The 13,543-nt window shown below is 42.6% G+C and overlaps 1 protein-coding gene across 1 annotated transcript in view; it reads left to right on the top strand.

Annotated features, from left to right (window-relative positions):
- Positions 1–2,851: 2,851 nt before the first annotated feature.
- GUCY2F (guanylate cyclase 2F, retinal) overlaps positions 2,852–13,543 on the top strand; it is a 182,750-nt gene continuing 172,058 nt past the window's right edge. The window contains exon 1 of the mRNA XM_077285143.1: positions 2,852–3,030. The gene's annotated coding sequence lies outside the window, so the exon portion shown is untranslated. The remainder of the gene's footprint in view (positions 3,031–13,543) is intronic.

The following is a 13,543-nucleotide window of genomic DNA, read 5'->3' as shown; positions in this document are numbered from 1 at the left end:
TGTGTAGTGTGGGGTCTGTCACTCTCTACCTGTCCTCCATGTGTAGTGCGGGGATCTGTCACTCTCTACCTGTCCTCCATGTGTAGTGTGGGGTCTGTCACTCTCTACCTTCCTTCCATGTGTGGTGTGGGGTCTGTCACTCTCTACCTGTCCTCCATGTGTAGTGTGGGGTCTGTCACTCTCTACCTGTCCTCCATGTGTAGTGCGGGGATCTGTCACTCTCTACCTGTCCTCCATGTGTAGTGTGGGGTCTGTCACTCTCTACCTGTCCTCCCTGTGTAGTGTGGGGTCTGGCACTCATGTAGTGTGGTGTCTGTCACTCTCTACCTGTCCTCCATGTGTAGTGTGGGGTCTGTCACTCTCTACCTGTCCTCCCTGTGTAGTGTGGGGTCTGGCACTCATGTAGTGTGGTGTCTGTCACTCTCTACCTGTCCTCCCTGTGTAGTGTGGGGTCTGTCACTCTCTACCTGTCCTCCATGTGTAGTGTGGGATCTGTCACTCTCTACCTGTCCTCCATGTGTAGTGTGGGGTCTGTCACTCTCTACCTTCCTTCCATGTGTAGTGTGGGGTCTGTCACTCTCTACCTGTCCTCCATGTGTAGTGTGGGGTCTGTCACTCTCTACCTGTCCTCCATGTGTAGTGCGGGGATCTGTCACTCTCTACCTGTCCTCCATGTGTAGTGTGGGGTCTGTCACTCTCTACCTGTCCTCCCTGTGTAGTGTGGGGTCTGGCACTCATGTAGTGTGGTGTCTGTCACTCTCTACCTGTCCTCCATGTGTAGTGTGGGGTCTGTCACTCTCTACCTGTCCTCCCTGTGTAGTGTGGGGTCTGGCACTCATGTAGTGTGGTGTCTGTCACTCTCTACCTGTCCTCCCTGTGTAGTGTGGGGTCTGTCACTCTCTACCTGTCCTCCATGTGTAGTGTGGGGTCTGTCACTCTCTACCTGTCCTCCACGTGTAGTGTGGGGTCTGTCACTCTCTACCTGTCCTCCATGTGTAGTGTGGGGTCTGTCACTACCTTTCCTCCATGTGTAGTGTGAGGTCTGTCACTCTCTACCTGTCCTCCATGTGTAGTGTGGGGTCTGTCACTACCTTTCCTCCATGTGTAGTGTGGGGTCTGTCACTCTCTACCTGTCCTCCATGTGTAGTGCGGGGATCTGTCACTCTCTACCTGTCCTCCATGTGTAGTGTGGGGTCTGTCACTCTCTACCTGTCCTCCCTGTGTAGTGTGGGGTCTGGCACTCATGTAGTGTGGTGTCTGTCACTCTCTACCTGTCCTCCATGTGTAGTGTGGGGTCTGTCACTCTCTACCTGTCCTCCCTGTGTAGTGTGGGGTCTGGCACTCATGTAGTGTGGTGTCTGTCACTCTCTACCTGTCCTCCCTGTGTAGTGTGGGGTCTGTCACTCTCTACCTGTCCTCCATGTGTAGTGTGGGGTCTGTCACTCTCTACCTGTCCTCCACGTGTAGTGTGGGGTCTGTCACTCTCTACCTGTCCTCCATGTGTAGTGTGGGGTCTGTCACTACCTTTCCTCCATGTGTAGTGTGAGGTCTGTCACTCTCTACCTGTCCTCCATGTGTAGTGTGGGGGTCTGTCACTCGCTCCCTGTCCTCCATGTGTAGTGTGGGGTCTGTCACTCTCCCTGTCCTCCATGTGTAGTGTGGGGTCTGTCACTCTCCACCTGCCCTCCATGTGTAGTGTGGGGTCTGTCACTCTCTACCTGTCCTCCGTGTGTAGTGTGGGGTCTGTCACTCTCTACCTGTCCTCCATGTGTAGTGTGGGGTCTGTCACTCTCTACCTGTCCTCCATGTGTAGTGTGGGGATCTGTCACTCTCTACCTGTCCTCCGTGTGTAGTGTGGGGTCTGTCACTCTACCTGTCCTCCATGTGTAGTGCGGGGATCTGTCACTCTCTACCTGTCCTCCGTGTGTAGTGTGGGGTCTGTCACTCTCTACCTTCCTTCCATGTGTAGTGTGGGGTCTGTCACTCTCTACCTGCCCTCCATGTGTAGTGTGGGGTCTGTCGCTCTCTACCTGTCCTCCATGTGTAGTGTGGGGTCTGTCGCTCTCTACCTGTCCTCCATGTGTAGTGTGGGGTCTGTCACTCTCTACCTGTCCTTCGTGTGTAGTGTGGGGTCTGTCGCTCTCTACCTGTCCTCCATGTGTAGTGTGGGGTCTGTCGCTCTCTACCTGTCCTCCATGTGTAGTGTGGGGTCTGTCACTCTCTACCTTCCTTCCATGTGTAGTGTGGGGTCTGTCACTCTCTACCTCCCTTCCATGTGTAGTGCGGGGTCTGTCACTCTCTCCCTGCCCTCCATGTGTAGTGCGGGGATCTGTCACTCTCTACCTGTCCTCCGTGTGTAGTGTGGGGTCTGTCACTCTACCTGTCCTCCATGTGTAGTGTGGGGTCTGTCACTCTACCTGTCCTCCATGTGTAGTGTGGGGTCTGTCACTCCCTACCTGTCCCCCATGTGTAGTGTGGGGTCTGTCACTCTCTACCTGTCCCCCATGTGTAGTGTGGGGTCTGTCACTCTCTACCTGTCCTCCACGTGTAATGTGGGGTCTGTCACTCTGCCTGTCCTGTGTGTAGTATAAAATCAACAGTTTCCACAAATGGTCCATTGTAAGAAAGCCATATTCACAAGTGCACAGCTTTTTCCATTGCAGGTCATATATAGGTCCTTAGGTAACACTGATGGGAGTAGATCAGTTTAAAGGATTTAAGGCGTCATTACAACGTAAATCTTAATCCGTGCCTTTGGTCAATATGCTGAATACAGATTTGGAAGGTTTATCACACACCTCAGTTATATTAACCAAATGACATTACTTCTCTGTGAATGCCTGGAAGCCTTTGGACAACTTGCAGAAAATGTGAGGGGCATATGAATACCACCTTCCTGCATACAGTAAAATTGAAAAGTATCATGGGGGTAAGGCCTTTCATAGTTTCCAAGACAAACTCACATAACTTGTAATGGTTGCATTGCAAATTCTGAGGCTGGCAAATATTAAGCAACCGGGACACACAAAGGTAAGTGGGTATTTTATTGTCATGTTATATTCCTCTATATATTCTTAAATTAATGTTCATTTGCATAAATAAAGACTAATTATTACGGTTATTGTTTGTTCCAGGATGCACATGTTACCAATAAGAAAAATATTGCTCAACATTTGTTTGGAATGACTGTAACACGTGGTGTGCCTGGTTTGCTGCAATCTTATCATTTAGTAGTAAGCACACATTTAGATGCTACAACTTATATTTTGTTAGGACCCTTGAAATACTAAACTTAACCCCTTTCCTTGGAAATCAGTGTTGATCTTCCCGACAGAGCCCCATTTTTTAAATCTGATGTCTCACTTTATGTGATAACATTGGAATGCTTCTTCAAATCCCAGTGATGCTGATACTGTTTTTTCTTTCATTACACTTTGTATTTCATTACAGTGGTAAATTTAGGTCATTTTTTTTGCAGACCTATCCAATTTTGAAGTCACTTTGAGGGACCTACATGTCTGAAAACTCCCAAAAGTGATATTTTAAACCTGCACCGAAGTATAAAGGAAATTTGATGGAAAGTGGAATAAAAAAAAATGAAAAATTATATTCCTTCAACTAAAATGTTGCTTTAGCCTCACTTTTTTCATGTTAACAATTTGTAATGAGAGCAAATTCACCCCAAAATTAGTTACGGTACACAATTTCTAGTGAAAAAAGGGATACCTCACATGTGGTCGGAATCTATTGTTTTGGGCACATGGCGGGGCACAGAATGGAAGACGCGTTATTTGACTTTTGGAACACAAATTGCACTGAAATGGATTGCGAATGCCGTGTTACATTTGCAGAGCCTTGAGGATCCATTTTGGAAACTACTCCCATCAAGTAATTCATCTAGGGACGTAGTGACCATCTTGGACCCACATGTGCTGTACCAAAGTTTATATCAATGGCATGTAAAAATTAAAAATTCCATTTTTATGCGCTGAAATGTTGCTCCCCCCTATTTTTTTATTTTTGCAAGGGGAAATAGGATAAAAGTATAAAAAATAAAAATAAAACAAGCTAGTTCAATATATATATATATATATATATATATATATATATATATATATAAAATCTTGCATGAAACAATAGTACCTACATGAGCCTCTGTGTAGATTTTTAGCTGTCCCATACATTATATTTTGAGGTTGCATTTCCCTTTTAATCCTAAGATGCCTGCACTGGCGGCAATGTGATGATAGGCGTTGCTGAACATTATAAAATCTCCTACATTTGGAAAGTGCGTAGTGTCAGCTCTGCGCCATGGGCTCTGAGAGCATTCCTCCGGCACAACATCATTGTGCTGAGTCTGGAGAAAGTGACCATGTTCTGCCTTTGAAATCGCACCACAGGGTCCCAGTAGTGTTTCTCCATTAACAAAGTGAGAGACAGGAATCTTCAGCATTGCCTGGGTGATCAAGAGGTGACGTGAAATAAAAAGAATCATTAGATATAGATCTTTTACTGTGGGTTGGTTAGGATTAATAAAACATGAAGCGCAGATATCACAAACTATCAGTCAACCCCTTTGTTGTGCTCACGTCCCTAGTAGCAGCGCCAGGCTATGCCACACATGAGGATGGGCATAACCCTTATCTAATAAAGTCTTTGAATCGTTGATGCTTCTTGTTCATGAATATTATTTAACTTCTCCTTTTTTTTCATTTTTCTTACCTACTGCATTTGAAGAAAGCTGTTGCCCAAAGCTTCCTCTTAGCAATACAAATCATTTATTCAGCTCCTTGCAATGATAAATCAGTAAATAATGTCGCCCTAAATGCTGGTTCCTTATTATTTTTTCTCGCTATTATCCAAAGTGACAGAGCACAACTAAAGATGAGAACATACAATGGGATTAGGCATGATTAGATCTGACGGTTCATGATAGCCTCAGCTTTCACAGCAAGGGGAACTAAAATAGACAATGCAAAGCATCCCGGGTAGTGTCTCCCCGTCCTCCCTCCTGAATGGAAAAAATTGCAAAACTTTGTCCTTGTTTTTACTGTTTTTCTCTGCTTACATCAATGTCCAATTGAATATTATTAATAGACAGCAGTCACAGCCTTGAAGAGCACTCGCTTCTTCTTGTGTTTTGATGGCCTATGACTCATATGACATCAGTGAAACAATATGTCACATGAGATCAAGAGAAAACACCAAGGCTCAAAAACAGAAAATAATATGGTGTTTTTCAACCTAAAAGAGGACCTGTGACTTGCTACACAAAACTGAGTTAAATGCTTTGTAAAAGTACATGAGCTCACCCGATTCTGCTCCTCTTTTCCATTTTGCGCTGCGTCACTCCATTGCAGAGATATTCACACTTTTTTCTTGTGGAGTGCAGTATGTGAAATCTCTGTTTGTGTTTCAACTGTGTGCTTCTCCAGAGTCTTCTCTGGGGGGGTGCGCTTTCACCCCTACCAATCAGACGCTGCCCAGTCCAGCTTCCTATCTGTGATTGCAATAAAAGAAGCTACTGTTCAGTAGCCAACTCAATGAAGCTCACCCATCGCAGATTAAATTAAAATTTAACATTTATTCAATACCATATAAAAAATCCAAGTAACCACTCAAATATTAGAACACGAACAGTAACCCCAAGTCAGAGGGTAACATCCACCCACAGTATGGCACATACAAAGAGATCAATAGATATAAATAATATCAATATCAACATCAACGGGCAAGGTAAAATAATCCCTTATAGCAGACAAAGACCCCCTCTTTAATCATAATATAATTATATAAGTATGCATGACCTGAAGCCCTTAATCACAACCCTGGCGCCCCCGGAAGAAGCAGTGGGTGAAACGCACGTCGGGGCGCCGGAGGAGGACATCCACTAGACGGGCACTGACTGGGTAAGGTGCTGGGTACAGTACTTTGCAGGACAGACCTTTTCCAGACTATTACCTGGGCTTTTACACTGGGTCTCATCAGTTCATGGGTTTGAGATGCTGTTTGATGCTTGTTACACCTTTTTATGATGGGTACCATACGGTTCTGATTAAGGGCTTCAGGTCATGCATACTTATATAATTATATTATATGATAAAAGAGGGGGTCTTTGCTATAAGGGATTATTTTACCTTGCCCGTTGATATTGATATTATTTATATCTATTGATCTCTGTGTATGTGCCATATTGTAGGTGGATGTTCCCCTCTGACTTGGGGTTACTGTTCGTGTTCTAATATTTGAGTGGTTACTTGGATTTTTTATATGGTATTGAATAAATGTTAAATTTTAATTTAATCTGCGATTGGTGAGCTTCATTGAGTTGGCTACTGAACAGTAGTTTCTTTTGTTGCATATGTCTATAGAAGTACCAATATTTGTACATTGTGGGACGCCTTGGTGATTCATCTATCTGTGATTGGCAGTATGTGGCCGGGATGAATGAAGCGCACACCCTAGAGAAGACTCTGAAGAAACACCCACTTGAACTACAAGCAGACATTTCACTAACCGTGCTCCAAAAGCAACAAATATGAATATCTGTGCAATGGGGCAATGCAGCATAAAATGGAAAAAATAAGCAGCAGAATAAGGAGAGCTTAGGGACTTTTACAAAGCATTTAGGGTATCTGCACATGGCATCTATTTCAGACAGAAATTGCCTGAAATCCTTCTGAAAACGTGCCGCAAAAGCGCCTCATATAATGAACATAGTGCACTGCAATGTCAAAATGACATTTTGCATATGTGCCATCTTTTTGTGTGGTCCAAATTGTATGGATGGGACTACATTTGAGGCTAAACTGCATCACTGTTGGACAAGAGAAGCGTAGTTTGTGGAAAAGAAAATGTTTTTTCAGTAATCCGGGTACCCATTTAAGAAAAATTTCTTTCATTTATGGTTTTCAGACTCGGATAAGTGCACTTTTGTAATTTTTTGTATGGGGCTAAGAACATACAGGCAGGTAATTGTTAACTGCCTGCTTGTTCTGCAGGCGCCGATTTCTGCTGGCACAGAGCCGAAATGGACTTCTCTTTCTGACAATTCTGGGGCTTAATTTGACCTCATGTCAACAGAGCAGCCCTTCCATATTCTAGGCTGCTTTGTTGAAGGGTCGTCACTGCCAACATCATGCTGATTGATAGCTGGCTACCTGCAATTAGGCAGTAAGGAGCCGCCTTCAATAAGCATGCATCTGCAGAGATGCCCCATCAACACAGCAGGAAGAGAAGAAGCTGCTCTGTCAACGGAAGCCGCAGAATCGCCTGCGACCACTCTGTGCCTGCAGATATCGGTGTTGGGCAGACTGCAAACTGCTTCTAAGCTATTAGCCCCATAAGAAAAAAAATACAGTATATTTCCAAAGTAATAAAAACTGTAATGCAATGCTGCTGTAAGCCCCTATTTACCATGCAGAGAGACAGAAACCAAAAGTTTTTATTTTATCTTCTGTCTGGATGGTATCTGTTTGCATATTGCTTACTATATACAGAGAGAAACATCAAAGAAATGAATCCCATGCAGTATGCTTTTTATGATGGACCCCCTATGGTGGATGCCTTGGCATCACTCTTGACAGTGGCCACTGCCTCTATGGTAGACAGATGCCTCCGCATCAATCCTGACTGTGGCCACTGTTGGGGACATACCCCCTGAGCATGTGTGCTAGACAGCAGACACAAGTGCAATCTGCACCTAGAATTAGTAGTATTTTTTTAGCCATATTCTAACTTTTTTGTTTAAGAAGTCAAAAAGCACCTTTTTGCATAAAAAAATGTAACACCACCTAGTTTTCTGGCATATATTAATTTGTACCTTTTACCATTGTGTTTGGTGACTATTGTTCAAGATAAAAAATGTAATTAACAATTCCATGATTTGTAATAGAAATTAAGACCACCCATTCATTTTCAATGACATTTTTTAACAATGTTATTTCAAACACAATTCACCCGAATAACTGATTGATGCTCATCCCTTAATGAGTTTATATGTAAACCGTTGCAATTAATTTGTTTTCTATGATGATTGGATGTTTTTAGGACGATCAGATTAAATACACTAAAAGCTTTGATTCTTGTGCTATGTATTCAATATCGTAAACCAAAAATGCATTAGAGCTTCAGTGACCCAGAGGCCTGAGGTTTCATGTTTGTGCACTGTACACATTTACATTTTAATGGAATAATTCTGACTTTAATGAATAGAATTCTAGTGTAGACCAATAAGTCATTGATGGAGAGTGACAGAAAGAGGTAAGACATGAAACAAGGGCCCACAGGCCTGGGAGAATTACCGCAGGTTACAGGCATTGAGGCATAATAGCTAATATTTAATCTGGTTGCTCATATTAGCAGGGCAGCAATAACATATTGAGAGTTTGTAAATTGTATAAAAATGGAGATGTGAAAACTTCTGTTCAGACAATCGTGTTAGTGAATCATTCAGGAGGGTAAATTTATGCTGCTTGGTTGGTGCTTGACATCCATTTATTTCACAGCAGACTCAGTAAATGGGATAATATTTTTTTTCAAAGCTGTATATTATGTCCCTTAGAATTTTTTGACTCACTTTATTACTGACTATAGTACCATGCACCTTATGTAGTTACATTGGGGACTTATTTTGCTGTGAATAATTTCAGCCACTGGACTTTATTTTAACTCCTTACGGATGTACTTTCAAGTTGTGAAATAAGTTATTTAACAAAGTCCTTGCAAAAACAAGCAACTTTGCAATTTAACCTCGTATAAAAATCCTCTGTGGGCCATATTTAGAATTTATGTTGCACTGTGGCTTAAATATGGCTTTAGTGCTCACTTTTAACATTAAGTAGTCAGGTATGGATACTGTTGTGTCAAAATGGTGTTCAGAACCATTGACTTTCTATTGAGCTCATGTACTACTTTGTGTGCACACTCAGGCAGAAGCTTCTAGCTTGCAAGCTCCAGAGCAGCTTTTTTTTAGCTATTGGTACGGGATTCTCTTTGACAATTGCAGTAGGTGTTAGGCTGGTTTCACATTTGCGTTTTTTGCCGCTGCATTTTAGCGCAAAAAAACGCCTGCGGTTTTTTTCCTATATTTAACATTAAAAACGCATGCGTTTTTTTTGTATGCGTTTTGCCGCGTTTGACAATGCATGCGTCGTTTCTATGCTTGCGTTTGGTTGCAGAAATGCAACATGTAATTTCTAGAGGTGTTTTTTTGCGGCAAAAAAACGTATTGCTGTCTATGTAAACGCATGCGTTTTAAAGCACATGCGTTTGGTTGCGTTTTAAACGCATGCGTTTCAATAGAAAAAAACAATACACACTGATAAGCCACCCCCCACCATCAAGGTGATAAAGGGATCCAAACCCTAACCCTAACCCTAGGGATCCTAACCCTAACCCTAGGGATCCTAACTAGGGTTGAGCGACTTTTCCTTTTTTGAGGTCGAGTCGGGTTTCGCGAAACCCGACTTTCGCAAAAGTCGAGTCGAGTGAAATCGGCCGATCTTCTTGAAAAGTCGGGGTCGGGGGATCGGCTGAAACACGAAACCCAATGCAAGTCATTGGCAAATCTATATATTTTTATATTTACTTCAGCGCGATATAGCAGAAAAGCTGGTAATTCAATTGCCGGCTTTTCATTTCTCCTGCCTAAACCCGACATGATATCAGACATGGTTTACATACAGTAAACCATGTCATATCCCCCTTTTTTTTGCATATTCCACACTACTAATGTTAGTAGTGTGTATGTGCAAAATTTCGGCGCTGTAGCTATTAAATTTAAGGGTTAAATCACGGAAAAAATTGGCGTGGGCTCCCGCGCAATTTTCTCCGCAAGAGTGGTAAAGCCAGTGACTGAGGGCAGATATAAATAGCCTGGAGAGGGTCCACGGTTATTGCCCCCCCCCCCTGGCTGCAAACATCTGCCCCCAGCCACCCCAGAAAAGGCACATCTGGAAGATGCGCCTATTCTGGCACTTGGCCACTCTCTTCCCACTCCCGTGTAGTGGTGAGATATGGGGTAATGAAGGGTTAATGTCACCTTGCTATTGTAAGGTGACATTAAGCCAGATTAATAATGGAGAGGCGTCAATTATGACACCTATCCATTATTAATCCAATTGTATGAAATGGTTAAAAAAAACACACAATATTGCAAAGTATTTTAATGAAATAAACACACAGGTTGTTGTAATATTTTATTGCTCTCTCAATCCACCTGAAGAGCCTCGTTCTGTAACAAATTAAAAATAATAAACCAACAATATACATACCTTCCGTAGATCTGTAACGTCCCACGATGTAAATCCATCTGAAGGGGTTAAAATTCTCCATTATTAATCTGGCTTAATGTCACCTTACAATAGCAAGGTGACATTAACCCTTCATTACCCCATATCCCACCGCTACACGGGAGTGGGAAGAGAGTGGCCAAGTGCCAGAATAGGCGCATCTTCCAGATGTGCCTTTTCTGGGGTGGCTGGGGGCAGATGTTTTTAGCCGGGGGGGGCCAATAACCGTGGACCCTCTTCAGGCTATTAATATCTGCCCTCAGTCACTGGCTTTACCACTCTGGCGGAGAAAATTGCGCTGGAGCCCACGCCAATTATTTCCGCTATTTAACCCTTAAATTTAATAGCTACAGCGCCAAAATTTTGCACATACACACTACTAACATTAGTAGTGTGGAATATGCAAAAAAAAGGGGGATATGACATGGTTTACTGTATGTAAACCATGTCTCATATCATGTCGGGTTTAGGCAGGAGAAATGAAAAGCTGGCAATTGAATTACCGGCTTTTCTGCAATATCGCGCTGAAGTAAATATAAATATATATATATATATATATATATATATATATATATATATATATATATATATATATATATATGTGTCTCAATGATATATATATATATATATATAAACACGAAACCCGACTGTGGAGCGAAGATCGCCGACCGCCGACCCGATCCCACAGTGAGATCGTGTCGGGTTTCACGAAACCCGACTTTGCCAAAAGTCGGCGACTTTTGAAATTGGCCGATCTGTTTCGCTCAACCCTAATCCTAACCCTAACTCTACCCCTAACCCTAGGGATCCTAACCCTAACCCCAACCCTAGCTATTTCTATTTATAGTGGGTTTTCTAGATGATGTTGATGATTGGCAGCTGTCACACACTTCTCAGCACGCGTTTCAAAAATGCAAACGCAGGAAAAAACGCATGTAAACGCATCAAAACGGCGCATTTTTTTTTACCGCATGAGAAAATGCATGCGTCTAAAAAACTCAGCGTTTGCACACGTTTACATGCGTTTTTTTCACCACCTGCGTTTGCGTTTTAAACGCAAATGTGAAACTAGCCTTATACAAGTATTACATGAGATTACAGGATCTTCATGTGACACTAGTCACTACTCACAGACTGTGAGGCAGAGAAGTCAGATGTTTCGTGGTCAATACCAAGAGAGCACATAGGACACAAAGGGAAAGACAAAAGAGTAAGTCGGGTCACAGTCCTGGGTTAAAAAACCAGGAGATAATGGATAAAAGCAAAAGGACAAGACAAAGGGTTAGGCAGAACAAGATCCAGGCAGAGGAAGATCAGAACTCAGAACAACAAAATCCGGCAAACACTCACCAGGAAGCACAAACTACGTTTGTCAGGGATCAAAGGCAAACAGCTTAGTTAAATAGCTTTGGCAGTCTCCAGAGCAGAGAACACATGGAAAGTCCCACACCTCCCAGTCCGAGATTGGACAGATGAGCAGTCAGAGCACCGACAGCTCAGCATACCCATCACAAGATTGGACAGCGGAGCTATCAATCAAAATACTTACAACTGAGCCATGACCAAGTACCCATAGTACAGCAAAACTCGCACTGAGTGGAGGAATTGTGACACTTTACAGATTACACAGCCCTCCAAAGCAGGATTCCCATTTTTCTGCTGTCTCCAAATCCAAGAGGATAATGTTCCTAACAAATTACAGGTGTAGTAATCCTTTACTTGTTAGACTACAGAACCAGAATCATCATCAGTACAAGAATACAGCATCAGAACAATCATCAGTACATAAATGTAGCACCAGAATAATTATTAATGCAGACATGCAGCACCAAACCATCATCTTACATGAATACAGCACAAGAACTACCATCAGTACATGAATACAGCACCAGAACCACCCTTAATATAGGAGTACAACACCAGTCCCACCATCAGTACATGAATACAGCACTAGTACCACAGTCATTACATTAGTACAGCACTAGAACCACGATTAGTACAGAAGTACAACACCAGAACCACCATTAGTACATGAATACTACACCTGACACATTGTCAGTAAATTAATACAGCACACATTATCAGTACATGAATAAAGCACAAGAACCATCATCAGTCTATGAATACAGCCCCAAGTTTAGTATAGTGATCAATTGCAATGTCATGTCAGCCCCAACATTTACAATCGTAACACATTAACCTGTAACTCCCAGTATGTCCTTAACAATTGTTGTTACCAGCCATCATCACACTGCAGACCATACAGGAGCCACAGTACTAACTAGATGCAGGCAGTAGCACTATCAAATATTAAGAATAACTTAACTTTTTGGAGATATTTTACATGTTTTATTCCTTTCATTCTGAGCAGATCGGATCTCAGGACCCAGACCCCAAAAGACCTCTTACAAGTACATCTCAGGAGATGGGCATGCAAAAAATCCTTTGACTTTCTACTTTATCCGTTCCCCGCTGTGTGTCCTCTCCAGACTCCTGAGCTGCACACTTCTAAGAGGTCTTTTGAACTATTAGTCTCAGGAACTGTACTCCCACCGATCTAATTAGAATCGGTGGTTTAAACATATATAAAAAAATCCCCAAAGTGTATTTACTTTGGTTATTTTTTTGTATGGGTCTAATAGGTTACTCGCAGATAGTTGCTAACTACCTGCCTGCTCTGCGCTACAAAATCTCTGCCAGCTCAGTTGATGACTCTACTGCTGACCTCATGCTGACCAACAGCTGGCTCCCCATTAGGCACCTGAAAGTCAGCTGAAAATCAGCATGTCATTGGCTTGATGCCCTGTCCACATAGCAGAGTGGAAGAGAAGCTTCTCTGTCGACAGGAGAATATCCTGCATTAGAGGTCCGTAATTGCTGTCAACTGTCAGAGATTGTTGCCCGGCAAAATAGTCAGGTAGTTAGTTTCTACATGCCTGTACGGTATTGGCCCCATATGAAAAAATGAACATAGTCCAGGATAAACCCTTTAAGGTGGATTTGCAATAGCCTATAATAGGTAACTGATATTGGCATATCTAATCAGTCTGCTAATCACCTGATGCATGAGCAAAACGTACACATGCCAGGTAAAATGATCTTTCTTAAATTTCATTTTTCTCACCAGCACATCTTCATGTGTTAACAGGACATATGCTGCCGAGAACAATGTCATCATTTTAACAGTCGTTCTATGACCATGAGAGTGTGGTTGGCATGTCTAAACAGGGTATAAAATAACGACTGATTTT

Source organism: Ranitomeya variabilis, chromosome 2 (assembly GCF_051348905.1).
Source record: "Ranitomeya variabilis isolate aRanVar5 chromosome 2, aRanVar5.hap1, whole genome shotgun sequence".
Lineage (NCBI taxonomy): Eukaryota > Metazoa > Chordata > Amphibia > Anura > Dendrobatidae > Ranitomeya > Ranitomeya variabilis.
The sequence above is the reverse complement of the archived record's forward strand: the minus strand, read 5'-3'. Positions and strand labels throughout refer to the sequence as shown.